Here is a 27,454-nt window from a genome sequence, read left to right as displayed (position 1 = left end):
CTTTTAGTCCTGCTCTTCACAGGCTTCACTGTTCCCCTGGTTACCGAGCTGGTAAGAGGGGCTTTTAGTCCTGCTCTTCACAGGCTTCACTGTTCCCCTGGTTACCGAGCTGGTAAGAGGGGCTTTTAGTCCTGCTTGTCACAGGCTTCACTGTTCCCCTGGTTACCGAGCTGGTAAGAGGGGCTTTTAGTCCTGCTCGTCACAGGCTTCACTGTTCCCCTGGTTACCGAGCTGGTAAGAGGGGCTTTTAGGCCTGCTCGTCACAGGCTTCACTGTTTCCCTGGTTACCGAGCTGGTACAAGGGGCTTTTAGGCCTGCTCTTCACAGGCTTCACTGTTTCCCCTGGTTACCGAGCTGGTAAGAGGGGCTTTTAGTCCTGCTCGTCACAGGCTTCACTGTTCCCCTGGTTACCGAGCTGGTAAGGGGGCTTTTAGTCCTGCTCTTCACAGGCTTCACTGTTCCCCTGGTTACCGAGCTGGTAAGAGGGGCTTTTAGTCCTGCTCTTCACAGGCTTCACTGTTCCCCTGGTTACCGAGCTGGTAAGAGGGGCTTTTACCAAATAGGCCTGCTCTTCACAGGCTTCACTGTTCCCCTGGTTACCGAGCTGGTAAGAGGGGCTTTTAGTCCTGCTCTTCACAGGCTTCACTGTTCCCCTGGTTACCGAGCTGGTAAGAGGGGCTTTTAGGCCTGCTCTTCACAGGCTTCACTGTTCCCCTGGTTACCGAGCTGGTAAGAGGGGCTTTTAGTCCTGCTCTTCACAGGCTTCACTGTTCCCTGGTTACCGAGCTGGTAAGAGGGGCTTTTAGTCCTGCTCTTCACAGGCTTCACTGTTCCCTGGTTGGCCGAGCTGGTAAGAGGGGGCTTTTAGGCCTGCTTTCACAGGCTTCACTGTTCCCTGGTTACCGAGCTGGTAAGAGGGGTTTTAGTCCTGCTCTTCACAGGCTTCACTGTTCCCCTGGTTACCGAGCTGGTAAAGGGGCTTTTAGGCCTGCTCGTCACAGGCTTCACTGTTCCCCTGGTTACCGAGCTGGTAAGAGGGGCTTTAGGCCTGCTTGTCACAGGCTTCACTGTTCCCCTGGTTACCGAGCTGGTAAGAGGGGCTTTTAGTCCTGCTCTTCACAGGCTTCACTGTTCCCTGGTTACCGAGCTGGTAAGAGGGGCTTTTAGGCCTGCTCATCACAGGCTTCACTGTTCCCCTGGTTACCGAGCTGGTAAGAGGGGCTTTTAGTCCTGCTCATCACAGGCTTCACTGTTCCCCTGGTTACCGAGCTGGTAAGAGGGGCTTTTAGTCCTGCTCTTCACAGGCTTCACTGTTCCCCTGGTTACCGAGCTGGTAAGAGGGGCTTTTAGTCCTGCTCTTCACAGGCTTCACTGTTCCCCTGGTTACCGAGCTGGTAAGAGGGGCTTTTAGGCCTGCTCTTCACAGGCTTCACTGTTCCCCTGGTTACCGAGCTGGTAAGAGGGGCTTTTAGTCCTGCGCTTCACAGGCTTCACTGTTCCCCTGGTTACCGAGCTGGTAAGAGGGGCTTTTAGTCCTGCTCTTCACAGGCTTCACTGTTCCCCTGGTTACCGAGCTGGTAAGAGGGACTTTTAGTCCTGCTCTTCACAGGCTTCACTGTTCCCCTGGTTACCGAGCTGGTAAGAGGGGCTTTTAGGCCTGCTCTTCACAGGCTTCACTGTTCCCCTGGTTACTGAGCTGGTAAGAGGGGCTTTTAGGCCTACTCATCACAGGCTTCACTGTTCCCCTGGTTACTGAGCTGGTAAGAGGGGCTTTTAGTCCTGCTCGTCACAGGCTTCACTGTTTCCCCTGGTTACCGAGCTGGTAAAGAGGGGCTTTTAGTCCTGCTCGTCACAGGCTTCACTGTTCCCCTGGTTACTGAGCTGGTAAGAGGGGCTTTTAGGCCTGCTCTTCACAGGCTTCACTGTTCCCCTGGTTACCGAGCTGGTAAAGAGGGGCTTTTAGTCCTGCTCGTCACAGGCTTCACTGTTCCCCTGGTTACCGAGCTGGTAAGAGGGGACTTTTAGGCCTACTCGTCACAGGCTTCACTGTTCCCCTGGTTACCGAGCTGGTAAGAGGGGCTTTTAGCCTGCTCTTCACAGGCTTCACTGTTCCCCTGGTTACCGAGCTGGTAAGAGGGGCTTTTAGGCCTGCTCTTCACAGGCTTCACTGTTCCCCTGGTTACCGAGCTGGTAAGAGGGGCTTTTAGGCCTGCTCTTCACAGGCTTCACTGTTCCCCTGGTTACCGAGCTGGTAAGAGGGGCTTTTAGTCCTGCTCTTCACAGGCTTCACTGTTTCCCTGGTTACCGAGCTGGTAAGAGGGGCTTTTAGTCCTGCTCTTCACAGGCTTCACTGTTCCCCTGGTTACCGAGCTGGTAAGAGGGGCTTTTAGGCCTGCTCTTCACAGGCTTCACTGTTCCCCTGGTTACCGAGCTGGTAAGAGGGGCTTTTAGGCCTGGTCGTCTTCACAGGCTTCACTGTTCCCCTGGTTACCGAGCTGGTAAGAGGGGCTTTTAGTCCTGCTCTTCACAGGCTTCACTGTTCCCCTGGTTACCGAGCTGGTAAGAGGGGCTTTTAGGCCTAATCATCACAGGCTTCACTGTTCCCCTGGTTACCGAGCTGGTAAGAGGGGCTTTTAGTCCTGCTCTTCACAGGCTTCACTGTTCCCCTGGTTACCGAGCTGGTAAGAGGGGCTTTTAGTCCTGCTCTTCACAGGCTTCACTGTTCCCCTGGTTACCGAGCTGGTAAGAGGGGCTTTTAGGCCTAATCTTCACAATCTAGCTCTCTCTCTCTTCTCTCTCTCTCTCCTCTCTCCTCTGTCTCCCCTACATACACATGCTCTGACGCCATGATAGGGAATACATAGTTTTAACTCGGTGTGTCTGTAGGACCCTGACGCCCCCATCAGACAGAGACGTCCCCTGGCAGACCTGGACAGAGAGGATGATGCCAGACTGCTGAAGTACCTCTGGACCCTCCTCAGAGCGGGCATGACTGACGAGGTGAGGAACAGGAGACACCTCTCAAATGGCACCATTTGTTCCCTGTGCTCTGTTATTGACCAGGGCTCATAGTTCTCTGGTCACAAAAGTAGTGCAGTGTATAGGTAATAGGGTGGCGTTTTGAGACCGATCTCAGTACAGCGCCACCTGGTGGATGGGAGGGTTACGCTGAACTGGTTTCGAGTCACAGTGACGTGTGGTTGTGTGTAGGCCCAGAGGCTGTGTAAGCGCTGTGGCCAGGCATGGAGAGCTGCTACTCTGGAGGGATGGAAGCTGTACCACGACCCCAACATCGACGGAGGTCAGTTCTCCATCGTACACTCTCACCGACAGATGTATAACAACAAGTGGAGGTCGTGACCTTTTGGTCAGCCGGTGATTGTCATGTGAATAACTGTCTGTCTCACGGTAATTGACCTTTTTAATGAACATAAACACGTTTAGCATCTCCTGGCTTCCACACACAGCCTACAACACACTGATTCAGACCTTTGGAACGTCGGCATTTTAAAAAGTCAAATAAATCTTGCCAACAGAGTGCTGAGTACCAGGCAGTTAGCAGGTTAGGTAGGCTACTAATGACCGGCAGGTTTGGTAGGCTACTAATGACCGGCAGGTTTGGTAGGCTACTAATGACCGGCAGGTTTGGACTAATGACCGGCAGGTTTGGTGGGCTACTAATGACCGGCAGGTTTGGTGGGCTACTAGTGACCGGCAGGTTTGGGGGCTACTAGTGACCGGCAGGTTTGGGGGCTACTAGTGACCGGCAGGCTTGGGGGCTACTCGTGACCGGCAGGCTTGGGGGCTACTCGTGACCGGCAGGCTTGGGGGCTACTCGTGACCGGCAGGCTTGGGGGGCTACTCGTGACCGGCAGGCTTGGGGGCTACTCGTGACCGGCAGGCTTGGGGGCTACTCGTGACCGGCAGGCTTGGGGGCTACTCGTGACCGGCAGGTTTGGGGGCTACTCGTGACCGGCAGGTTTGGGGGCTACTCGTGACCGGCAGGTTTGGGGGCTACTCGTGACCGGCAGGTTTGGGGGCTACTCGTGACCGGCAGGTTTGGGGGGCTACTCGTGACCGGCAGGTTTGGGGGGCTACTCTTGACCGGCAGGTTTGGTAGGCTACTCGTGACCGGCATCATCCGAGCTTAGAGAAGTTTAGTTACCGTGACCAAACGGTCACGTTGGAATTTGACTGCGGTCCTGACTCGTGACCGCCGGTGTGGCGGTAATTGGGTCACCGTAACAACCCACACGTCCCTATGAACGGTCTGTAATGGAACTGAGGTGTGTCCAGGCGGGGCAGAGCTGCTACCGGTGGAGGGGAACCCTCAGCGATGTGTGTGGAAGGTCTGCTGCTGGAGGATGGCTGATAATGAACACTTCAGCAGATATGAGAGAGCCATCTACGCTGTTCTGAGTGGGAACCTCAAACGGGTATGTTGGGTGTTGTCTCCCTAAGACTCTCTCTTCTCTTCTCTAATGGGTATGTTGGGTGTTGTCTCCCTAAGACTCTCTCTCTTTCTCTTCTCTTCTCAAACGGGTATGTTGGGTGTTGTCTCCCTAAGACTCTTTCTCTTCTCTTCTCTTCTCAAACGGGTATGTTGGGTGCTGTCTCCCTAAGACTCTGTCTCTCTCTTTCTGTATGTTGGGTGTTGTCTCCCTAAGACTCTGTCTCTTTCTCTTCTCAAATGGGTATGTTGGGTGTTGTCTCCCTAAGACTCTCTTTCTCTTCTCTTCTCAAACGGGTATGTTGGGTGTTGTCTCCCTAAGACTCTCTTTCTCTTCTCTTCTCAAACGGGTCTGTTGGGTGTTGTCTCCCTAAGAGGATTCTCTCTTTCTCTTCTCTTCTCAAATGGGTGTGTTGGGTGTTGTCTCCCTAAGATTCTATCTTTCTCTTCTCTTCTCTAATGGGTATATTGGGTGTTGTCTCCCTAAGACTCTGTCTGCCTCTCTGTAGCACTTGTATGTGTTGGGGCGGGAGGAGGATTGGGGGGGGGGGAGGAAGAGGATTGGGGGGTCAGGGGGAGGAAGAGGATTGGGGGGTCGGGGGAGGAAGAGGGTTGGGGGGTCAGGGGGAGGAGGAGGATTGGGGGGTCAGGGGGAGGAAGGGGAGGAAGAGGATTGGGGGTAGGTCAGGGGGAGGAATTGGGGGGGGAGGATTGGGGGTCAGGGGGATTGGGGTGGGAGGGGGAGGATTGGGGGGGGTCAGGGGGGGAGGATTGGGGGCAGGGGGAGGATTGGTGGGGTCAGGGGGAGGAGGAGGATTGGAGGGTCAATGTCATAGTAAACATCTAACAACAATGTTCACATAAGAGAGGACTTTAGTAGACTGGTAGTAGACAGGACTATACTAGAGTGATTTGTCTGTCTCTCTGTCTCCCTCTAGCTGCTCCCAGTGTGTGAGTCGTGGGAGGACAGTGTGTGGGCCTACTTCAGGGTTCTGGTAGACTCTCTTGTGGAACAGGAGGTCCGGTCCTCAGGGATGGGCAGTGAGGAGCTGGAGGAGCTGCCACGAGAATACCTGGAGGCCAAGTAAGATCCCCTCTGGTAGAGAATACCTGGAGGCCAAGTAAGATCCCCTCTGGTAGAGAATACCTGGAGGCCAAGTAAGATCCCCAGCCTCTAGTAGAGAATACCTGGAGGCCAAGTAAGATCCAGCCTCTGGTAGAGAATACCTGGAGGCCAAGTAAGATCCCCAGCCTCTAGTAGAGAATACCTGGAGGCCAAGTAAGAGCCTCTAGTAGAGAATACCTGGAGGCCAAGTAAAATCCCCAGCCTCTAGTAGAGAATACATGGAGGCCAAGTAAGCTCCCCAGCCTCTAGTAGAGAATACCTGGAGGCCAAGTAAGGTCCCCAGCCTCTAGTAGAGAATACCTGGAGGCCAAGTAAGATCCCCAGCCTCTAGTAGAGAATACCTGGAGGCCAAGTAAGATCCCCTCTGGTAGAGAATACCTGGAGGCCAAGTAAGGTCCCCAGCCTGTAGTAGGCAGCCTTACCCAGGGACAATACCCTTTAGTGGGTAGCCCTGCCTAGAGAATACAGCCTCTAGTAGATACTACCTGGAGGCCAAGTAAGATCCCCAGCCTGTAGTAGGCAGCCTTACCCAGGGACCATACCCTTTAGTGGGTTGCCCTGCCTAGAGAATACAGCCTCTAGTGGATACTACCTGGAGGCCAAGTAAGATCCCCAGCCTGTAGTAGGCAGCCTTACCCAGGGACCATACCCTTTAGTGGGTTGCCCTGCCTAGAGAATACAGCCTCTAGTAGATACTACCTGGAGGCCAAGTAAGATCCCCAGCCTGTAGTAGGCAGCCTTACCCAGGGACCATACCCTTTAGTGGGTTGCCCTGCCTAGAGAATACAGCCTCTAGTGGATACTACCTGGAGGCCAAGTAAGATCCCCAGCCTGTAGTAGGCAGCCTTACCCAGGGACCATACCCTTTAGTGGGTTGCCCTGCCTAGAGAATACAGCCTCTAGTGGATACTACCTGGAGGCCAAGTAAGATCCCCAGCCTGTAGTAGGCAGCCTTACCCAGGGACCATACCCTTTAGTGGGTTGCCCTGCCTAGAGAATACAGCCTCTAGTGGATACTACCTGGAGGCCAAGTAAGATCCCCAGCCTGTAGTAGGCAGCCTTACCCAGGGACCATACCCTTTAGTGGGTTGCCCTGCCTAGAGAATACAGCCTCTAGTAGATACTACCTGGAGGCCAAGTAAGATCCCCAGCCTGTAGTAGGCAGCCTTACCCAGGGACCATACCCTTTAGTGGGTTGCCCTGCCTAGAGAATACAGCCTCTAGTGGATACTACCTGGAGGCCAAGTAAGATCCCCAGCCTGTAGTAGGCAGCCTTACCCAGGGACCATACCCTTTAGTGGGTTGCCCTGCCTAGAGAATACAGCCTCTAGTGGATACTACCTGGAGGCCAAGTAAGATCCCCAGCCTGTAGTAGGCAGCCTTACCCAGGGACCATACCCTTTAGTGGGTTGCCCTGCCTAGAGAATACAGCCTCTAGTGGATACTACCTGGAGGCCAAGTAAGATCCCCAGCCTGTAGTAGGCAGCCTTACCCAGGGACCATACCCTTTAGTGGGTTGCCCTGCCTAGAGAATACAGCCTCTAGTGGATACTACCTGGAGGCCAAGTAAGATCCCCAGCCTGTAGTAGGCAGCCTTACCCAGGGACCATACCCTTTAGTGGGTTGCCCTGCCTAGAGAATACAGCCTCTAGTAGATACTACCTGGAGGCCAAGTAAGATCCCCAGCCTGTAGTAGGCAGCCTTACCCAGGGACCATACCCTTTAGTGGGTTGCCCTGCCTAGAGAATACAGCCTCTAGTAGATACTCCTGGAGGCCAAGTAAGATCCCCAGCCTGTAGTAGGCAGCCTTACCCAGGGACCATACCCTTTAGTGGGTTGCCCTGCCTAGAGAATACAGCCTCTAGTGGATACCTCCTGGAGGCCAAGTAAGATCCCCAGCCTGTAGTAGGCAGCCTTACCCAGGGACCATACCCTTTAGTGGGTTGCCCTGCCTAGAGAATACAGCCTCTAGTGGATACTACCTGGAGGCCAAGTAAGATCCCCAGCCTGTAGTAGGCAGCCTTACCCAGGGACCATACCCTTTAGTGGGTTGCCCTGCCTAGAGAATACAGCCTCTAGTAGATACTACCTGGAGGCCAAGTAAGATCCCCAGCCTGTAGTAGGCAGCCTTACCCAGGGACCATACCCTTTAGTGGGTTGCCCTGCCTAGAGAATACAGCCTCTAGTGGATACTACCTGGAGGCCAAGTAAGATCCCCAGCCTGTAGTAGGCAGCCTTACCCAGGGACCATACCCTTTAGTGGGTTGCCCTGCCTAGAGAATACAGCCTCTAGTGGAGGGCTGGGGATCAGGAATTTAACCTTTCTAACCTTTCTATTTCTAAATGTAAATTGTACTGTCTCCCTTTCCTCTCCAGCTGGACACTAGAGAAGGTGTTTGAGGAGCTGCTGGCAACAGAGTCAAAGGTCAAGCATCTGTTTTTCTGCTCTGTCAAACTGGCTGTGTGTCTGCATCACACCAGTCTACTAGCTATCTACATCGCACAGGTCTACTAGCTATCTACATCGCACCAGTCTACTAGCTATCTACATCACACCAGTCTACTAGCTATCTACATCGCACCAGTCTACTAGCTGTCTACTATCTATCTACATCACACCAGTCTACTATCTATCTACATCACACCAGTCTACTATCTATCTACATCACACCAGTCTACTATCTATCTACATCACACCAGTCTACTATCTATCTACATCACACCAGTCTACTATCTATCTACATCACACCAGTCTACTATCTATCTACATCACACCAGTCTACTATCTATCTACATCACACCAGTCTACTAGCTATCTACATCACAGTCTACTAGCTATCTACATCACACCAGTCTACTAGCTATCTACATCACACCAGTCTACTAGCTATCTACATCGCACCAGTCTACTATCTATCTACATCGCACCAGTCTACTATCTATCTACATCGCACCAGTCTACAGCTGTCTACTATCTATCTACATCACACCAGTCTACTATCTATCTACATCACACCAGTCTACTATCTATCTACATCACACCAGTCTACTATCTATCTACATCACACCAGTCTACTATCTATCTACATCACACCAGTCTACTAGCTATCTACATCACACCAGTCTACTAGCTATCTACATCACACCAGTCTACTAGCTATCTACATCGCACCAGTCTACTATCTATCTACATCGCACCAGTCTACTATCTATCTACATCGCACCAGTCTACTATCTATCTACATCACACCAGTCTACTATCTATCTACATCACACCAGTCTACTATCTATCTACATCACACCAGTCTACTATCTATCTACATCACACCAGTCTACTATCTATCTACATCACACCAGTCTACTATCTATCTACATCACACCAGTCTACTATCTATCTACATCACACCAGTCTACTAGCTATCTACATCACACCAGTCTACTATCTATCTACATACATCTACTATCTACATCACAGCAGTCTCTATCTACATCACACCAGTCTCTACTATCTACATCACACCAGTCTACTATCTACATCACACCAGTCTACTATCTACATCACACTATCTACATCACACCAGTCTACTATCTACATCACACCAGTCTACTATCTATCTACATCACACCAGTCTACTATCTATCTACATCACACCAGTCTACTTCACACCAGTCTACTAGCTATCTACATCACACCAGTCTACTAGCTATCTACATCACACCAGTCTACTAGCTATCTACATCACAACAGTCTACTAGCTATCTACATCACACCAGTCTACTAGCTATCTACATCACACCAGTCTACTAGCTATCTACATCACACCAGTCTACTAGCTATCTACATCACACCAGTCTACTATCTATCTACATCACACCAGTCTACTATCTATCTACATCACACCAGTCTACTAGCTATCTACATCACACCAGTCTACTATCTATCTACATCACACCAGTCTACTATAGCTATCTACATCACACCAGTCTACTAGCTATCTACATCACACCAGTCTACTATCTATCTACATCACACCAGTCTACTATCTATCTACATCACACCAGTCTACTATCTATCTACATCACACCAGTCTACTATCTATCTACATCACACCAGTCTACTATCTATCTACATCACCAGTCTACTAGTCATCACACCAGTCTACTATCTACATCACACCAGTCTACTATCTATCTACATCAAACCAGTCTACCATCTATCTACATCGTAGCAGTCTACTATCTACATCACACCAGTCTACTATCTATCTACATCACACCAGTCTACTATCTATCTACATCACACCAGTCTACTATCTATCTACATCACACCAGTCTACTACTATCTACATCACACCAGTCTACTATCTATCTACATCACACCATCTATCTATCTACATCACACCAGTCTACTATCTACATCACACCAGTCTACTATCTATCTACATCACACCAGTCTACTATCTATCTACATCACACCAGTCTACTATCTATCTACATCACACCAGTCTACTATCTATCTACATCACACCAGTCTACTACTATCTCACACCAGTCTACTATCTATCTACATCACACCAGTCTACTATCTATCTACATCACACCAGTCTACTATCTATCTACATCACACCAGTCTACTATCTATCTACATCACACCAGTCTACTATCTATCTACATCACACCAGTCTACTATCTATCTACATCACACCAGTCTACATCACACCAGTCTACTATCTATCTACATCACACCAGTCTACTATCTACATCACACCAGTCTACTATCTATCTACATCACACCAGTCTACTATCTATCTACATCACACCAGTCTACTATCTATCTACATCACACCAGTCTACTATCTATCTACATCACACCAGTCTACTATCTATCTACATCACACCAGTCTACTATCTATCTACATCACACCAGTCTACTATCTATCTACATCACACCAGTCTACTAGCTATCTACATCACACCAGTCTACTATCTATCTACATCACACCAGTCTACTAGCTATCTACATCACACCAGTCTACTATCTATCTACATCACACCAGTCTACATCACACTATCTACATCACACCAGTCTACTATCTATCTACATCACACCAGTCTACTATCTATCTACATCACACCAGTCTACTATCTATCTACATCACACCAGTCTACTCGCTATCTACATCACACCAGTCTACTATCTATCTACATCACACCAGTCTACTATCTATCTACATCACACCAGTCTACTATCTATCTACATCACACCAGTCTACTCGCTATCTACATCACACCAGTCTACTATCTATCTACATCGCACCAGTCTACTATCTATCTACATCGCACCAGTCTACATCACACCAGTCTACTATCTATCTACATCACACCAGTCTACTATCTATCTACATCACACCAGTCTACTATCTATCTACATCACACCAGTCTACTAGCTATCTACATCACACCAGTCTACTAGCTATCTACATCACACCAGTCTACTAGCTATCTACATCACACCAGTCTACTATCTATCTACATCACACCAGTCTACTATCTATCTACATCACACCAGTCTACATCACACCAGTCTACTATCTATCTACATCACAACAGTCTACATCACACCAGTCTACATCACACCAGTCTACTATCTATCTACATCACACCAGTCTACTATCTATCTACATCACACCAGTCTACTATCTATCTACATCACACCAGTCTACTATCTATCTACATCACACCAGTCTACTATCTATCTATCTACATCACACCAGTCTACTATCTATCTACATCACACCAGTCTACTATCTATCTACATCACACCAGTCTACTATCTATCTACATCACACCAGTCTACTATCTATCTACATCACACCAGTCTACTATCTATCTACATCACACCAGTCTACTATCTATCTACATCACACCAGTCTACATCACAACAGTCTACATCACACCAGTCTACTATCTATCTACATCACACCAGTCTACTATCTATCTACATCACACCAGTCTACTATCTATCTACATCACAACAGTCTACTAGCTATCTACATCACACCAGTCTACTATCTATCTACACCACACCAGTCTACTATCTATCTACATCACACCAGTCTACTAGCTATCTACATCACACCAGTCTACTATCTATCTACATCGTAGCAGTCTACTATCTACATCGTAGCAGTCTACTATCTACATCACACCAGTCTACTATCTACATCACACCAGTCTACTATCTACATCACACCAGTCTACTATCTACATCACACCAGTCTACTAGCTATCTACATCACACCAGTCTACTAGCTATCTACATCACACCAGTCTACTAGCTATCTACATCACACCAGTCTACTAGCTATCTACATCACACCAGTCTACTAGCTATCTACATCACACCAGTCTACTAGCTATCTACATCACACCAGTCTACTAGCTATCTACATCACACCAGTCTACTAGCTATCTACATCACACCAGTCTACTATCTATCTACATCGTAGCAGTCTACTATCTACATCGTAGCAGTCTACTATCTACATCGTAGCAGTCTACTATCTACATCACACCAGTCTACTATCTACATCACACCAGTCTACTATCTACATCACACCAGTCTACTATCTACATCACACCAGTCTACTAGCTATCTACATCACACCAGTCTACTAGCTATCTACATCACACCAGTCTACTAGCTATCTACATCACACCAGTCTACTAGCTATCTACATCACACCAGTCTACTAGCTATCTACATCACACCAGTCTACTAGCTATCTACATCACACCAGTCTACTAGCTATCTACATCGCACCAGTCTACTAGCTATCTACATCGCACCAGTCTACTAGCTATCTACATCGCACCAGTCTACTAGCTATCTACATCGCACCAGTCTACTATCTATCTACATCGCACCAGTCTACTATCTATCTACATCGCACCAGTCTACTATCTATCTACATCGCACCAGTCTACTATCTATCTACATCGCACCAGTCTACTATCTATCTACATCACACCAGTCTACTATCTATCTACATCACACCAGTCTACTATCTATCTACATCACACCAGTCTACTATCTATCTACATCACACCAGTCTACTATCTATCTACATCACACCAGTCTACTATCTATCTACATCACACCAGTCTACTATCTATCTACATCACACCAGTCTACATCACAACAGTCTACTATCTACATCACAACAGTCTACTATCTACATCACAACAGTCTACTATCTACATCACACCAGTCTACTATCTACATCACACCAGTCTACTATCTACATCACACCAGTCTGCTATCTACATCACACCAGTCTACTGCTATCTACATCGCACCAGTCTACTAGCTATCTACATCACACCAGTCTACTAGCTATCTACATCACACCAGTCTACTAGCTATCTACATCACACCAGTCTACTAGCTATCTACATCACACCAGTCTACTAGCTATCTACATCACACCAGTCTACTAGCTATCTACATCACACCAGTCTACTAGCTATCTACATCACACCAGTCTACTAGCTATCTACATCACACCAGTCTACTAGCTATCTACATCACACCAGTCTACTAGCTATCTACATCACACCAGTCTACTAGCTATCTACATCACACCAGTCTACTAGCTATCTACATCACACCAGTCTACTAGCTATCTACATCACACCAGTCTACTATCTATCTACATCGTAGCAGTCTACTATCTACATCACACCAGTCTACTAGCTATCTACATCACACCAGTCTACTATCTATCTACATCACACCAGTCTACTAGCTATCTACATCACACCAGTCTACTAGCTATCTACATCACACCAGTCTACTATCTATCTACATCACACCAGTCTACTATCTATCTACATCACACCAGTCTACTAGCTATCTACATCACACCAGTCTACTAGCTATCTACATCACACCAGTCTACTATCTATCTACATCACACCAGTCTACTATCTATCTACATCGTAGCAGTCTACTATCTACATCACACCAGTCTACTAGCTATCTACATCACACCAGTCTACTATCTATCTACATCACACCAGTCTACTATCTATCTACATCACACCAGTCTACTAGCTATCTACATCACACCAGTCTACTATCTATCTACATCACACCAGTCTATCTATCTACATCACACCAGTCTACTATCTATCTACATCACACCAGTCTACTAGCTATCTACATCACACCAGTCTACTAGCTATCTACATCACACCAGTCTACTATCTATCTACATCACACCAGTCTACTATCTATCTACATCACACCAGTCTACTAGCTATCTACATCACACCAGTCTACTAGCTATCTACACCACACCAGTCTACTATCTATCTACATCACACCAGTCTACTATCTATCTACACCACACCAGTCTACTATCTATCTACATCACACCAGTCTACTATCTATCTACATCACACCAGTCTACTATCTATCTACATCACACCAGTCTACTATCTATCTACATCACACCAGTCTACTATCTATCTACATCACACCAGTCTACTAGCTATCTACATCACACCAGTCTACTAGCTATCTACACCACACCAGTCTACTATCTATCTACATCACACCAGTCTACTATCTATCTACACCACACCAGTCTACTAGCTATCTACATCACACCAGTCTACTATCTATCTACATCACACCAGTCTACTATCTATCTACACCACACCAGTCTACTAGCTATCTACATCACACCAGTCTACTATCTATCTACATCGCACCAGTCTACTATCTATCTACATCGCACCAGTCTACATCACACCAGTCTACTATCTATCTACATCACACCAGTCTACTATCTATCTACATCACACCAGTCTACTATCTATCTACATCACACCAGTCTACATCACACCAGTCTACTATCTATCTACATCACACCAGTCTACATCACACCAGTCTACATCACACCAGTCTACTATCTATCTACATCACACCAGTCTACTATCTATCTACATCACACCAGTCTACTATCTATCTACATCACACCAGTCTACTAGCTATCTACATCACACCAGTCTACTAGCTATCTACACCACACCAGTCTACTATCTATCTACATCACACCAGTCTACTATCTATCTACACCACACCAGTCTACTAGCATCTACATCACACCAGTCTACTATCTATCTACATCACACCAGTCTACTATCTATCTACACCACACCAGTCTACTAGCTATCTACATCACACCAGTCTACTATCTATCTACATCACACCAGTCTACATCACACCAGTCTACATCACACCAGTCTACTATCTATCTACATCACACCAGTCTACTATCTATCTACATCACACCAGTCTACTATCTATCTACATCACACCAGTCTACTATCTATCTACATCACACCAGTCTACTAGCTATCTACATCACACCAGTCTACTAGCTATCTACATCACACCAGTCTACTAGCTATCTACATCACACCAGTCTACTAGCTATCTACATCACACCAGTCTACTATCTATCTACATCACACCAGTCTACTATCTATCTACACCACACCAGTCTACTAGCTATCTACATCACACCAGTCTACTATCTATCTACATCACACCAGTCTACTATCTATCTACACCACACCAGTCTACTAGCTATCTACATCACACCAGTCTACTAGCTATCTACATCACACCAGTCTACTATCTATCTACATCACACCAGTCTACTATCTATCTACACCACACCAGTCTACTAGCTATCTACATCACACCAGTCTACTATCTATCTACATCACACCAGTCTACTAGCTATCTACATCACACCAGTCTACATCACACCAGTCTACTATCTATCTACATCACACCAGTCTACTAGCTATCTACATCACACCAGTCTACATCACACCAGTCTACTAGCTATCTACATCACACCAGTCTACTAGCTATCTACATCACACCAGTCTACATCACACCAGTCTACTAGCTATCTACATCACACCAGTCTACATCACACCAGTCTACTATCTATCTACATCACACCAGTCTACATCACACCAGTCTACTAGCTATCTACATCACACCAGTCTACATCACACCAGTCTACTAGCTATCTACATCACACCAGTCTACTAGCTATCTACATCACACCAGTCTACTATCTATCTACATCACACCAGTCTACTATCTATCTACATCACACCAGTCTACATCACACCAGTCTACTAGCTATCTACATCACACCAGTCTACATCACACCAGTCTACTAGCTATCTACATCACACCAGTCTACTATCTATCTACATCACACCAGTCTACTAGCTATCTACATCACACCAGTCTACATCACACCAGTCTACTAGCTATCTACATCACACCAGTCTACTATCTATCTACATCACACCAGTCTACTAGCTATCTACATCACACCAGTCTACATCACACCAGTCTACTATCTATCTACATCACACCAGTCTACTAGCTATCTACATCACACCAGTCTACATCACACCAGTCTACTATCTATCTACATCACACCAGTCTACTAGCTATCTACATCACACCAGTCTACATCACACCAGTCTACTAGCTATCTACATCACACCAGTCTACATCACACCAGTCTACTATCTATCTACATCACACCAGTCTACATCACACCAGTCTACTAGCTATCTACATCACACCAGTCTACATCACACCAGTCTACTAGCTATCTACATCACACCAGTCTACTATCTATCTACATCACACCAGTCTACTATCTATCTACATCGTAGCGGTTTTAGGGATTAGTAGTCCATAGTCCTGTGAAAGATGCTGAATGTCTCCTTCCCTCTTCTTCACAGAAAGTCCTGGAAGAGACGAAAGAACACTACCACATTATCCAGAAGTTAGTTATCCTGGATGACCTGGACGGTGAGTCTGTTATTAACCTTTAACTAGCTGTCTAGTGTTTGATATTAACCTTTAACTAGCTGTCTAGTGTTTCCTGGGAGACGGTGAGTCTGTTATTAACCTTTAACTAGCTGTCTAGTGTTTCCTGGGTGACGGTGAGTCTGTTATTAACCTTTAACTAGCTGTCTAGTGTTTCCTGGGTGACGGTGAGTCTGTTATTAACCTTTAACTAGCTGTCTAGTGTTTCCTTGGTGACGGTGAGTCTGTTATTAACCTTTAACTAGCTGTCTAGTGTTTCCTGGATGACCTGGACGGTGAGTCTGTTATTAACCTTTAACTAGCTGTCTAGTGTTTCCTTGGTGACGGTGAGTCTGTTATTAACCTTTAACTAGCTGTCTAGTGTTTCCTGGGTGACGGTGAGTCTGTTATTAACCTTTAACTAGCTGTTTAGTGTTTCCTGGGTGACGGTGAGTCTGTTATTAACCTTTAACTAGCTGTCTAGTGTTTCCTGGGTGACGGTGAGTCTGTTATTAACCTTTAACTAGCTGTCTAGTGTTTCCTGGGTGACGGTGAGTCTGTTATTAACCTTTAACTAGCTGTCTAGTGTTTCCTGGGTGATGGTGAGTCTGTTATTAACCTTTAACTAGCTGTCTAGTGTTTCCTGGGTGACCTGGACGGTGAGTCTGTTATTAACCTTTAACTAGCTGTCTAGTTAACTAGCTGTCTACCTCTAATGAAATAGGACCCAGAATTCATTACAATGTGAGTTAAATCGATTTTCCTTACTATTGTTTTAATTATGTTAAAGAGCAGCCAATTAAACACCGTGACATCATGTTCTATCATGACATCATGTTCTATCATGACATCAGGTTCTATCATGACATCAGGTTCTATCATGACATCAGGTTCTACCATGACATCAGGTTCTACCATGACATCAGGTTCTACCATGACATCAGGTTCTACCATGACATCAGGTTCTACCATGACATCAGGTTCTACCATGACATCAGGTTCTACCATGACATCAGGTTCTATCATGACATCAGGTTCTATCATGACATCAGGTTCTACCATGACATCAGGTTCTATCATGACATCAGGTTCTATCATGACATCAGGTTCTATCATGACATCAGGTTCTATCATGACATCAGGTTCTACCATGACATCAGGTTCTATGAGCAAATGCCAAGCTTTTTTAAACGGTCTGTTTGAGATATAAATTTGAGTTTTTTTTAAATTTATTCATGTTTTGGCTACAAATAAGTATCGGATGAGTCAACAACATTATTTATTATGAGTTAACAGAATATAACTTTTAAAGTGAGATTTTCACTGGACTGTGATTTTAAGTCCATGGCCATGTCTGTGTCAGCCTATGGAATGACCGTACAGTCAGACAAAAGTCACGATGGAGTCAGTCACTCTCCAGGGTGACTTTGTGGTTCTGGTCACCAGATACATGAGGTAGTCAGTGACTATCCAGGGTGACTTTGTGGTTCTGGTTAATGCAGATGCATGAGGTAGTCAGTCACTATCCAGGGTGACTTTGTGGTTCTGGTTAATGCAGATGCATGAGGTAGTCAGTCACTATCCAGGGTGACTTTGTGGTTCTGGTTAATGCAGATGCATGAGGTAGTCAGTCACTATCCAGGGTGACTTTGTGGTTCTGGTTAATGCAGATGCATGAGGTAGTCAGTCACTCTCCAGGGTGACTTTGTGGTTCTGGTCACCAGGTACATGAGGTAGTCAGTCACTATCCAGGGTGACTTTGTGGTTCTGGTTAATGCAGATACATGAGGTAGTCAGTCACTATCCAGGGTGACTTTGTGGTTCTGGTTAATGCAGATACATGAGGTAGTCAGTCACTATCCAGGGTGACTTTGTGGTTCTGGTCACCAGGTACATGAGGTAGTCAGTCACTATCCAGGGTGACTTTGTGGTTCTGGTTAATGCAGATACATGAGGTAGTCAGTCACTATCCAGGGTGACTTTGTGGTTCTGGTCAGCAGGTACATGAGGTAGTCAGTCACTATCCAGGGTGACTTTGTGGTTCTGGTTAATGCAGATACATGAGGTAGTCAGTCACTATCTAGGGTGACTTTGTGGTTCTGGTCACCTGGTACATGAGGTAGTCAGTCACTATCCAGGGTGACTTTGTGGTTCTGGTTAATGCAGATACATGAGGTAGTCAGTCACTATCCAGGGTGACTTTGTGGTTCTGGTTAATGCAGATACATGAGGTAGTCAGTCACTATCCAGAGTGACTTTGTGGTTCTGGTCACCAGGTATGTTACTGCTGTGTGAAAGAGTATAAAACAGTGTTTTGTGTGTTCAGGTTTGTTGGAGGAGTTCAGTAACTGGTTGACCAGGAGTCCTGCTCTGCCCTCTCACCTGCTGCGCTTCATGACACACCTGGTGTTGTTCTACCGCAGTCTGGGCATGCAGCTCAAGGTACAGTAGTACACACACACACACACACACACACACACACACACACACACACACACACACACACACACACACACACACACACACACACACACACACACACACACACACACACACACACACACACACCTGTTGTTCTACCTCTGCCTGGTCATGTAGGTACAGTAGTAAACACACACACACCTGTTGTTCTACCTCAGCCTGGTCATGTAGGTACAGTAGTAAACACACACACACACCTGTTGTTCTACCTCAGCCTGGGCATGTAGGTACAGTAGTAAAAACACACACACACACACCTGTTGTTCTACCTCTGCCTGGGCATGTAGGTACAGTAGTAAACACACACACACACCTGTTGTTCTACCTCTGCCTGGGCATGTAGGTACAGTAGTAAACACACACACACACCTGTTGTTCTACCTCAGCCTGGTCATGTAGGTACAGTAGTAAACACACACACACACCTGTTGTTCTACCTCAGCCTGGGCATGTAGGTACAGTAGTAAACACACACACACACACCTGTTGTTCGACCGCAGCCTGGTCATGTAGGTACAGTAGTAAACACACACACACCTGTTGTTCTACCTCAGCCTGGTCATGTAGGTACAGTAGTAAACACACACACACCTGTTGTTCGACCGCAGCCTGGGCATGTAGGTACAGTAGTAAACACACACACACACACACACACACCTGTTGTTCTACTTCAGCCTGGGCATGTAGGTACAGTAGTAAACACACACACACACACACACACACACACACACACACCTGTTGTTCTACCTCAGCCTGGTCATGTAGGTACAGTAGTAAACACACACACCTGTTGTTCTACCTCAGCCTGGGCATGTAGTTACAGTAGTAAACACACACACCTGTTGTTCTACCTCAGCCTGGTCATGTAGGTACAGTAGTAAACACACACACCTGTTGTTCTACCTCAGCCTGGGCATGTAGGTACAGTAGTACACACACACACACACACCTGTTGTTCTACCTCAGCCTGGTCATGTAGGTACAGTAGTAAACACACACACACACACCTGTTGTTCTACCTCAGCCTGGTCATGTAGGTACAGTAGTAAACACACACACCTGTTGTTCTACCTCAGCCTGGTCATGTAGTTACAGTAGTAAACACACACACCTGTTGTTCTACCTCAGCCTGGTCATGTAGGTACAGTAGTAAACACACACACCTGTTGTTCTACCTCAGCCTGGGCATGTAGGTACAGTAGTAAACACACACACCTGTTGTTCTACCTCAGCCTGGGCATGTAGGTACAGTAGTACACACACACACACACACACACCTGTTGTTCTACCTCAGCCTGGTCATGTAGGTACAGTAGTACACACACACACACACCTGTTGTTCTACCTCAGCCTGGGCATGTAGGTACAGTAGTAAACACACCTGTTGTTCTACCTCAGTCTGGGCATGTAGGTACAGTAGTAAACACACACACACACACACACACACCTGTTGTTCTACTTCAGCCTGGGCATGTAGGTACAGTAGTAAACACACACACACACACACACACACACACACACACACCTGTTGTTCTACCTCAGCCTGGTCATGTAGGTACAGTAGTAAACACACACACCTGTTGTTCTACCTCAGCCTGGGCATGTAGTTACAGTAGTAAACACACACACCTGTTGTTCTACCTCAGCCTGGTCATGTAGGTACAGTAGTAAACACACACACCTGTTGTTCTACCTCAGCCTGGGCATGTAGGTACAGTAGTACACACACACACACACACCTGTTGTTCTACCTCAGCCTGGTCATGTAGGTACAGTAGTAAACACACACACACACACCTGTTGTTCTACCTCAGCCTGGTCATGTAGGTACAGTAGTAAACACACACACCTGTTGTTCTACCTCAGCCTGGTCATGTAGTTACAGTAGTAAACACACACACCTGTTGTTCTACCTCAGCCTGGTCATGTAGGTACAGTAGTAAACACACACACCTGTTGTTCTACCTCAGCCTGGGCATGTAGGTACAGTAGTAAACACACACACACACACCTGTTGCTCTACCTCAGCCTGGTCATGTAGGTACAGTAGTAAACACACACACCTGTTGTTCTACCTCAGCCTGGGCATGTAGGTACAGTAGTACACACACACACACACACACACCTGTTGTTCTACCTCAGCCTGGTCATGTAGGTACAGTAGTACACACACACACACACCTGTTGTTCTACCTCAGCCTGGGCATGTAGGTACAGTAGTAAACACACCTGTTGTTCTACCTCAGTCTGGGCATGTAGGTACAGTAGTACACACACACACACACACACAGACACCTGTTGTTCTACCTCCGCCTGGGCATGTAGGTACAGTAGTAAACACACACACACACACACACCTGTTGTTCTACCTCAGCCTGGGCATGTAGGTACAGTAGTAAACACACAGAGCGAGAGAAACACACTTCTGTTGTCATACACCTATATAAACATCAACCATTCCTCACACAATCCACATATCTCTCCACTCATGCCCCACCCCCTCTAATCCGGCCACCCAATCAGGAGGAGGTATCAGTGGATGTCCTGAAGGCCTACATCTCTCTGTTGATGAGGGAGAAGCACGTTGATCTGATAGCCTTCTATGTCAGTCACCTGCCGCCAGACCTGGCCACCGCCCAGTACGCTCTCTTCCTGGAGGAGGTCACCGAGGCTGAGCAGAGACAACGCTGTCTGGAGCTGGCCAGGGAGGCAGGTCAGTGTCTCACACCGAGGCTGCTGGGATGGGGGGCCCCGCTGGGCCACATTTGGTCCTCCGGACCTCAGTGAAGACCACACTTAAAATGTGTTAGATTTCCTCGACATTTTCTACAAATAATTCCAGAAGTGATGGATGGAGGACTCTTCTCCCTGTTGGGCCAACTTATGGTTTGAAGACTTGTACACGGTTTCAAACCGCTGAAAATACATTATTTGTTGGTTATTGAAAATATATTTCAGTGGTTTCGATGGTACAATGATTCTCTACAGTGTACTTGATTATTTTGTCATATGAACTGAAATTAGGCGAACGATTTGAATTTTAGCAACCAGGAAATGGTGGAGCATATTGCACATTTTAAAGGTACAGGTGTCTAACTGTCCTGTTGTGGCCAGGATGTGACAGCAGTCTGTTAAAGGTGTCTAACTGTCCTGTTGTGGCCAGGATGTGACAGCAGTCTGTTAAAGGTGTCTAACTGTCCTGTCCTTTCCAGGTCTGGATGTGGCAGCGGTCACTAAGATGGTGGTGGAGAACATCAGAGAGAGAGACACTGAGGAGTTCGCTCATCATGACCTCACCCCTGCACTGGACACTGGCACCTCAGCGGTATGAAACACACACACACACACTGGACACTGGCACCTCAGCGGTATGAAACACACACACACACACAAACACACACACTGGACACTGGCACCTCAGCGGTATGAAACACACACACACCATGTGGTCATGTTAACCCTGTAACCCCCCCCTCCCCCCAGGAGGACCAGAGGAAGATCGATGTGATTGATTGGCTGGTGTTTGACCCCGCCCAGAGAGCTGAGGCCCTCAAACAGAGCAACGCCATCATGAGGAAGTTCCTGGGTACGTGACACACAAGGCTGTGAGACAGATCAATGCTTTTCTGTGTGAGAGAGTTGTTCTCCTCCACTACTGACACATCAACCATGTTATTGATCCATTGTTCTCCTCCACTACTGACACATCAACCATGTTATTGATCCATTGTTCTCCTCCACTACTGACACATCAACCATGTTATTGATCCATTGTTCTCCTCCACTACTGACACATCAACCATGTTATTGATCCATTGTTCTCAACCATGTTATTGATCATTGTTCTCTCATACTACTGACACATCAACCATGTTATTGATCCATTGTTCTCTCATACTACTGACACATCAACCATGTTATTGATCCATTGTTCTCTCATACTACTGACACATCAACCATGTTATTGATCCATTGTTCTCTCATACTACTGACACATCAACCATGTTATTGATCCATTGTTCTCCTCATACTACTGACACATCAACCATGTTATTGATCCATTGTTCTCCTCATACTACTGACACATCAACCATGTTATTGATCCATTGTTCTCCTCTACTACTGACACATCAACCATGTTATTGATCCATTGTTCTCCTCATACTACTGACACATCAACCATGTTATTGATCCATTGTTCTCCTCATACTACTGACACATCAACCATGTTATTGATCCATTGTTCTCCTCTACTACTGACACATCAACCATGTTATTGATCCATTGTTCTCTCAAACTACTGACACATCAACCATGTTATTGATCCATTGTTCTCTCACACTACTGACACATCAACCATGTTATTGATCCATTGTTCTCCTCCACTACTGACACATCAACCATGTTATTGATCCATTGTTCTCTCATACTACTGACACATCAACCATGTTATTGATCCATTGTTCTCCTCCACTACTGACACATCAACCATGTTATTGATCCATTGTTCTCCTCCACTACTGACACATCAACCATGTTATTGATCCATTGTTCTCCTCCACTACTGACACATCAACCATGTTATTGATCCATTGTTCTCTCGTACTACTGACACATCAACCATGTTATTGATCCATTGTTCTCCTCCACTACTGACACATCAACCATGTTATTGATCCATTGTTCTCTCATACTACTGACACATCAACCATGTTATTGATCCATTGTTCTCTTATACTACTGACACATCAACCATGTTATTGATCCATTGTTCTCTCATACTACTGACACATCAACCATGTTATTGATCCATTGTTCTCCTCCACTACTGACACATCAACCATGTTATTGATCCATTGTTCTCTCATACTACTGACACATCAACCATGTTATTGATCCATTGTTCTCCTCCACTACTGACACATCAACCATGTTATTGATCCATTGTTCTCCTCCACTACTGACACATCAACCATGTTATTGATCCATTGTTCTCCTCCACTACTGACACATCAACCATGTTATTGATCCGTTGTTCTCTCATACTACTGACACATCAACCATGTTATTGATCCATTGTTCTCCTCATACTACTGACACATCAACCATGTTATTGATCCATTGTTCTCCCATACTACTGACACATCAACCATGTTATTGATCCATTGTTCTCCTCCACTACTGACACATCAACCATGTTATTGATCCATTGTTCTCCTCCACTACTGACACATCAACCATGTTATTGATCCATTGTTCTCTCATACTACTGACACATCAACCATGTTATTGATCCATTGTTCTCTCGTACTACTGACACATCAACCATGTTATTGATCCATTGTTCTCTCGTACTACTGACACATCAACCATGTTATTGATCCATTGTTCTCCTCCACTACTGACACATCAACCATGTTATTGATCCATTGTTCTCCTCGTACTACTGACACATCAACCATGTTATTGATCCATCGTTCTCTCATACTACTGACACATCAACCATGTTATTGATCCATTGTTCTCCTCCACTACTGACACATCAACCATGTTATAAGGGTCCTGTGTGGCTCAGTCGGTAGAGCATGGCGCTTGCAACGCCAAGCGTCGTGGGTTCGATTCCCGCTGGGGCCACCCATATGTAAAAGTAGTGGCCCCAGCCGACTTGTAAGTCGCTTTGGACAAAAGCGTCTGCTAAATGGGATATATTATTGATCCATTGTTCTCCTCCACTACTGACACATCAACCATGTTATTGATCCATTGTTCTCCTCATACTACTGACACATCAACCATGTTATTGATCCATTGTTCTCTCATACTACTGACACATCAACCATGTTATTGATCCATTGTTCTCTCATACTACTGACACATCAACCATGTTATTGATCCATTGTTCTCCTCCACTACTGACACATCAACCATGTTATTGATCCATTGTTCTCTCTGTCGTCTCCTCCAGCCTGTAAGAAACACCATGCAGCTAAGGTGGTGTTCGCTAAGGTCCCCGAGGACTCCATGAGGGAGATCTACCGCCAGTGGGAGGAGCTAGGCCTGGACACGCCCCTTCCCGCAGAGGATGAGAACGCCATCAGGGAACACCTGTGCGTCCGCTTACCTGGTGAGGGGGGACGAGCTCTCGCAGCGCTGTGATTTGGCTCGACTGTTTATTGAGTGTCTTTAGAGAGGTCTCCTGTAGTTGTTATAAGTGGTGTGTGTCTCTCTCTCTTCCCTCCTCCACAGGAAGCTCATGAGGCGTTTAATGAGTGGTTCCATCACATGAACTCCCCCTCAGAAGCCCAGCCTGCCGGCTCAGGCCAAGTTCACTGAGAAGGTGGCCTACGAGATGAAGGAGAACGAGTACCAGGTACCCAAAACGGCAGGTAGCCTAGTGGTTAGAGTGTAGAGGCGGCAGGGTAGCCTAGTGGTTAGAGTGTAGAGGCGGCAGGGTAGCCTAGTGGTTAGAGTGTAGAGGCGGCAGGGTAGCCTAGTGGTTAGAGTGGGAGGGGCGGCAGGGTAGCCTAGTGGTTAGAGGCAGGGTAGCCTAGTGGTTAGAGGCAGGGTAGCCTAGTGGTCAGAGGCAGGGTAGCCTAGTGGTTAGAGGCAGGGTAGCCTAGTGGTTAGAGGCAGGGTAGCCTAGTGGTTAGAGGCAGGGTAGCCTAGTGGTTAGAGGCAGGGTAGCCTAGTGGTTAGAGGCAGGGTAGCCTAGTGGTTAGAGGCAGGGTAGCCTAGTGGTTAGAGCGTTGGACTGGTAACCGAAAGGTTGCAAGTTCAAATCCCCGAGCTGACAAGGTACAAATCTGTAGTTCTGCCCCTGAACAAGGCAGTTAACCCACTGTTCCTAGGCCGTCATTGAAAATAAGAATCAAAAAAAATTAAAACGCACTATATAGTGCACCAAAGGGTTTAATTTGTTTAGTGTAGCTGTTCCTGGATCAGGTGAAGAATGCTAATGCCAACAATACTATTATTTTAGCGTAGTGATAGTAAAGGTGTGACCTTCTCCTCTACCAGGTATACAGTATACTCTGATCCCAGATCAGTCTCTGTGTTATGGGTGAACTGGTGAGGAGTTAAATTTGTTTTAGTGTAGCTGTTCCTGGATCAGATAAAGAACGCTAAAAAGGTGTGACCTTGTCCTGTAGCTGGAACATGACAGCTGGACCGGCCGTCTGGAGGCTCTGACTGAAGACGTGAAGGAGAGGATCTACAACGTCCTGCTGTTTGTGGACGGGGGCTGGATGGTTGACGTCAGACAGGTCTGTCTGTATATCTGACTATTAATGGTGGTATGAGGGGCTCAGCGCTGGGTTAGCATGTCAGCCTGTATTAGAGCTCTCTGTCTCCATGACTACGGTGTTCTTACTTCTACCACTGTGGTTCTATTCCAGGATACGGAGGAGGACCCAGAGAGAGGCCACCAGATGGTGCTGCTTCGTAGACTCTGTCTGCCCATGATGTCCTTCCTGTTGCAGACAGTACTGCAGAGAACACAACGCCACCAGGAGAGTCTCAGACTGGCTGATATCATCGCCTCAGACCAACACCGCCTCTACGAGGTCTGTAGTTTAGACATGATATGTCCATGGTCTGACCTGGGGTCTGACCTGGGATCTGACCTGGGGTCTGACCTGGGGTCTGACCTGGCCTGAGGGCATCCTCTTCTCTCGCCTGTCTCCTTTCCTTCGTCTGCTACAATCTGCGACGACTCTGCTCTGAGGTGCTTCTCAAGTCTACTGTGGTTTCAAGGAAACACTATTGACATTCACCTAGTAGTCTAGTGTGGCTTCCTCTCCTCCTTCATCTGGCACCTGTCCAGTTCTTTCACATCAGTACTGATGAAGGCAATGAGACTAGGAGAGGAGCCCACTTTAGACTATTGGAACGCACCGCCAGTCAGGCTGAATCTCTGGGTAGACGGAGGTTGAGTGTGAGCCTGGACTGACGGCTTCAATCAAATGTATTTATTAAGCCCTTCATACGTCAGCTGATGTCACAAAGTGCTGTACAGAAATCCAGCCTAAAAACCCCAAACAGCAAGCGATGCAGGAGTAGAAAGAGTAGAAAGCACTTCAACGTTGTAGCTCTACACAATATCAACACTATCTTACAGTATCTCTCCCTGTCACTGTGTTGCTTTCTTCTCTTTCCCTCGTCTACTTTCCCATCCTCCTCTTCTTTTTTGCTAACTATGTTCTCCCTCTCTTTCAGGTGTTCTCCAAGGATGAGCTGAGGAAGTTCCTTCAGAAGATGAGGGAGTCGTCTCTTCTCTTATTGGATAAGGGTCTAGACCCGCTGGGGTACGAGATCCAACCATAAATACACCCCACCCGGACATTTTTTTTTTTCAAGTAAATGGAGTGAATGATTTTCTGCATTTTGTATACAATAAAAGTGAGGTGTCTGAAATATTGTTTTGTCTTTGGGCCATGCACAGACAGGATGCATATACCTATCTGAATCTAGAAGAGTATAA

General features: G+C 46.6%; 1 pseudogene; it reads left to right on the top strand.

Moving 5' to 3' along the window:
* The window catches only part of LOC135515569 (nuclear pore complex protein Nup107-like), a 38,028-nt pseudogene extending 10,641 nt beyond the window's left edge, over positions 1–27,387 (top strand).
* The last annotated feature ends 67 nt before the right edge of the window (positions 27,388–27,454 follow it).

This window comes from Oncorhynchus masou, chromosome 27 (genome assembly GCF_036934945.1).
Source record: "Oncorhynchus masou masou isolate Uvic2021 chromosome 27, UVic_Omas_1.1, whole genome shotgun sequence".
NCBI classification, from domain to species: domain Eukaryota; kingdom Metazoa; phylum Chordata; class Actinopteri; order Salmoniformes; family Salmonidae; genus Oncorhynchus; species Oncorhynchus masou.
The sequence above is the reverse complement of the archived record's forward strand: the minus strand, read 5'-3'. Positions and strand labels throughout refer to the sequence as shown.